This window comes from Ornithorhynchus anatinus, chromosome 5 (assembly GCF_004115215.2).
Source record: "Ornithorhynchus anatinus isolate Pmale09 chromosome 5, mOrnAna1.pri.v4, whole genome shotgun sequence".
NCBI classification, from domain to species: domain Eukaryota; kingdom Metazoa; phylum Chordata; class Mammalia; order Monotremata; family Ornithorhynchidae; genus Ornithorhynchus; species Ornithorhynchus anatinus.
Window position 1 is genome coordinate 29464662 of NC_041732.1, and position 4968 is coordinate 29469629.

Sequence of the window (4968 nt, forward strand, 5' to 3'; positions counted from 1 at the left end):
GCTTACTATGTGCCAGGCACTGTTCTAAGCGCTGGGGTGGATATAAACAAATCAAGTTGAACACAGTCCCTGTCCTAGATGGGGGTCAGTCTCAATCCCCATTTTACAGATGAGGTAACTGAGGAACAGAGAATGAAGTGACCTGCCCAAGATCACATAGCAGACAAGTGGCAGAGCCGGGATTAGTATTTATGACCTTCTGACTCCCAGGTCCGTGCTCTATCCACTTTGCCATACTGCTTCTCAGATTAATTCAATCTTTGCATAACAGACAACCTTGATGAGAATTGCTAACACATATAGTTTTATGATCAGTGCAATGTGATCAGTTGGTCAATAGTATTTACTCAATGCCAGCTGTGTGCCAGGCACTGTACCACATGTTTGATAGCATGCAGTAGGATTAATATATGTGATCCTTATCAATCAGTGGTATTATTCAGTGCTTACTGTGTACAGAACACTGTACGAAACAATTGTGAAAGTACAATACAGTAGAGTGGGTAGACACAATCCCTGCCTTCAAGGAGTTTACAATCTAGCAAGGGAGACAGACAAATTATATATAGGAGGAAATATCTTATATAAAATAGGAACATAGAACTATGGTACTTGTGAGGTGAGTACCTTAGGTGGTTGCTAATTTGAGTTTCATTTTCTCTCCATGCTCCTGCTCACTTTCTGTTATGTGTACCATGCTTACACACAGTGCAGAAAACCAAAATGCCTTTAGCAGGACCAGAAATGAGAAAAGCTACAAGTTTGAAAAATCTACCTCATTAATAAAGTATCTGAATATTAGAAAGGCAATTGTAGGTAGATTTTGATCCTGTTTTTAGTTTTCTAATCCTGTCAGTTCGGCAGGAGGTGCTTGGGCAGCCACCCTCTTTGATGGGGCTCATCTGGAACATTTTTCCTGAAAAACTCATCAAAGGCCAAAGATACTGAAGTTTGAAAATTGTTCCTTGAAACTGAAGGCAAGACAGTCCTTTCACTATTTCTCTCTTCCCCTTCTCTCTCCCTTCCTCACTCCTCTCTCCTTCCCCCATCTCTTTTTCCCCCTTTCTCCCTCAATCAATCAATGGTATTTATTGAGCACTTAGTGTGTGCAGTGCACCGTACTAAGCACTTGGGAAAGTACACTACAACAGATTTGGTAGATATATTCCACCCCCAACCTCTTTCTCCCATTCTGCCCACTTCTTCTTTCCTCATCTCCCCTCACTCCTAACCCTGTCTTCTGAGGGAGCCATTTACTGCAGAATGTCTATGAAAAGGAAGCCAGATTTGTGGAGAAATCTCTAAAAGTTTAGAAAAATGTTGAAGGGACTCTGTCATAGGAGGAAATAAATTCAGAGAACTGTCTTTACAATTAAAACTAAATCATTCAAACCAGAAAGGGAAACACTTTCTACTGAAAATGGGAATTATGAGGGAGATCATGTTACTTAAGGTTTTTTTTAAAAAATTACATTTTAAACTACTTCACTCAGTTGGTGAAATGTTCTGGACACAACTTTCAGTTTGCTTAGCTGGGTATATGCCAGCTGAGGTGCCCTGATCATAAATGACCTAGATTTCAGTTCTCAGAAGTCCTAGGCTCTTTGCAGACTTCCTTGCACCTAAATGAGTTGAATCTAATCATTCTTGGCTCCTTTCACAGAATAGCAGAACAGTTTGATTTTTCCATAGCACTTTAAATACTTCAGTCCTTTCCCCATCCTCACTGGCAAATACTATACTTTTATTTTATTTTTTTTTTGGCTCTCGAAAGGGGTTTAGGGAACAGATCTGATTTTGAATCCTCTTATTTTAAGTCATTTGGCTACAGGAATATTAGGTGTCAGTGCCTTCTTATGGGAACCAAAGATCACTCTGGATGGTTGGCTCCTGCGGAGACCTTGAAAGCTGCTATGATTTGTTTTCCCCTGTAGCCCCAAAGCCACCCACAGCAGTTACCTTTTCCACTTATACCCATGCGTCTTTACCTATTTTCTTGCCCATTTACAAAACCTCTCCATCAGTGGAATCATTTTAGTCCAGCCTCTGCTCAAATCTTTCCTTGCTCCCTTCTCTGGATCATTAGTATGCAACTCATGACTCTCCTTTTTGGATGGGAAAACAAAGTACATTTTGAGTATTGAGCATTTGTCAAGTCTTCATGTTTGCAAAGTTCTACATTTTTATAAGCTTCCTTCATCAATTCCAAATGACTTCAGACCACATTATGACAGTGTCTCCTCTGTACAGGTGAATAAATTGCAGGAGAGACCAAGGAACTGACCTAAGACTAGACAGCACACCAGTGAAACCTCTGAACCTAGGAATCTCTCTTCTATTGTTTAGCATTGCACAGTTTATTTTACCCAAAGCCTAGTCACTATTTCCAGGCCATTCACTGAAGAAGGTCAGTGCAATTGTGAGGTCCCTATTTCCAAACAAACCAAGCTCAGGAATGCTCTGCTTCCTACTTTCCCATCAGTTTGCTCAACTCAGAATAAGGTGCCCTATACACCTACTCAGCGAGGCCATCTGAATTGCTTGTTCTTTAGACATTCCAGCTGCTGCAAGCCTTCTGGAGCCTGAAGAAACAAGCTTTCTTAGGGTGGAGAAAAAAGGACCAAGAAAGCAGATAGAATTTCCTTTGTAAACAATTGTCTATGTAAATTTTTTGGCAATAAGAAAACATCCCACATGGACCTGCTTTTCGTGTTTCCCTTAGGTCTACTCTTTAGAATGGGTTCCTTAAATTGTGGATTGAATATGATGACTCTGGCTTGATGTTACATCAATCATATTTCATTCATTCAATAGTATTTATTGAGCGCTTACTATGTGCAGAGCACTGTACTAAGCGCTTGGGATGAACAAGTCGGCAACAGATAGAGACGGTCCCTGCCGTTTGACGGGCTTACAGTCTAATCGGGGGAGACGGACAGACAAGAACAATGGCACTAAACAGCGTCAAAGGGAAGAACATCTCGTAAAAACAATGGCAACTAAATAGAATCAAGGCGATGTACAATTCATTAACAAAATAAATAGGGTAACGAAAATATATACAGTTGAGCAGACAAGTACAGTGCTGTGGGGATGGGAAGGGAGAGGTGGAGGAGCAGAGGGAAAAGGGGAAAATGAGGCTTTAGCTGCGGAGAGGTAAAGGGGGGATGGCAGAGGAAGTAGAGGGGGACGAGGAGCTCAGTCTGGGAACGCCTCTTGGAGGAGGTGATTTTTAAGTAGGGTTTTGAAGAGGGAAAGAGAATCGGTTTGGCGGAGGTGAGGAGGGAGGGCGTTCCAGGACCGCGGGAGGACGTGACCCAGGGGTCGACGGCGGGATAGGCGAGACCGAGGGACGGTGAGGAGGTGGGCGGCAGAGGAGCGGAGCGTACGGGGTGGGCGGTAGAAAGAGAGAAGGGAGGAGAGGTAGGAAGGGGCAAGGTGATGGAGAGCCTTGAAGCCTAGAGTGAGGAGTTTTTGTTTGGAGCGGAGGTCGATAGGCAACCACTGGAGTTGTTTAAGAAGGGGAGTGACATGCCCAGATCGTTTCTGCGGGAAGATGAGCCGGGCAGCGGAGTGAAGAATAGACCGGAGCGGGGCGAGAGAGGAGGAAGGGAGGTCAGAGAGAAGGCTGACACAGTAGTCTAGCTGGGATATAACGAGAGCCCGTAATAGTAAGGTAGCCGTTTGGGTGGAGAGGAAAGGGCGGATCTTGGCGATATTGTAGAGGTGAAACCGGCAGGTCTTGGTAACGGATAGGATGTGTGGGGTGAACGAGAGGGACGAGTCAAGGATGACACCGAGATTGCGGGCCTGCGGGACGGGAAGGATGGTTGTGCCATCCACGGTGATAGAGAAGTCTGGGAGAGGACCGGGTTTGGGAGGGAAGATGAGGAGCTCAGTCTTGCTCATGTTGAGTTTTAGGTGGCGGGCCGACATCCAGGTGGAGACGTCCCGGAGGCAGGAGGGGATGCGAGCCTGAAGGGAGGGGGAGAGGACAGGGGCGGAGATGTAGATCTGCGTGTCATCTGCGTAGAGATGGTAGTCAAAGCCGTGAGAGCGGATGAGTTCACCGAGGGAGTGAGTGTAAATGGAGAACAGAAGAGGGCCAAGAACTGACCCTGGAGGAACTCCAACAGTTAAAGGATGGGAGGGGGAGGAGGCTCCAGCGAAGGAGACCGAGAATGATCGGCCAGAGAGGTAAGAGGAGAACCAGGAGAGGACAGAGTCCGTGAAGCCAAGGTGAGATAAGGTATGGAGGAGGAGGGGATGGTCGACAGTGTCAAAGGCAGCAGAGAGGTCAAGGAGGATCAGAATGGAGTAGGAGCCATTGGATTTGGCAAGAAGGAGGTCACGGGTGACCTTAGAGAGAGCAGTCTCGGTAGAGTGGAGGGGACGGAAGCCAGATTGGAGGGGGTCTAGGAGAGAATGGGAGTTAAGGAATTCTAGGCATCGATTGTAGACGACTCGTTCTAGGATTTTGGAAAGGAAGGGTAGTAGGGAGATAGGACGATAACTGGAGGGGGAAGTGGGGTCAAGAGCGGGTTTTTTTAGGATGGGGAGATGTGGGCATGTTTGAAGGCAGGGGGAAGAAGCCATTGGAAATTGAGTGGTTAAAAATAGAAGTTAAGGAAGGGAGGAGGGCAGGGGCGATGCTTTTAATAAGGTGAGAGGGAATGGGGTCCGAGGCGCAGGTGGAGGGGGTGGCACTTGCGAGGAGGGAGGAGATCTCCTCTGAGGATACTGCAGGGAAGGATGGAAAAGTAGGAGAGAGGGTTGGTGGGGGGCAGGGGAGAGGCGGAGGGGTGACTTTGGGGAGCTCAGACCTGATTGTGTTGATTTTTGTGAGGAAATAGGTGGCCAGATCATTGGGGGTGAGAGATGGGGGAGGGGGAGGAACAGGGGGCCTAAGGAGAGAGTTAAAGGTCCGGAACAATTGGCGGGGGTGACGGGCATGGGTGTCAATGAGGG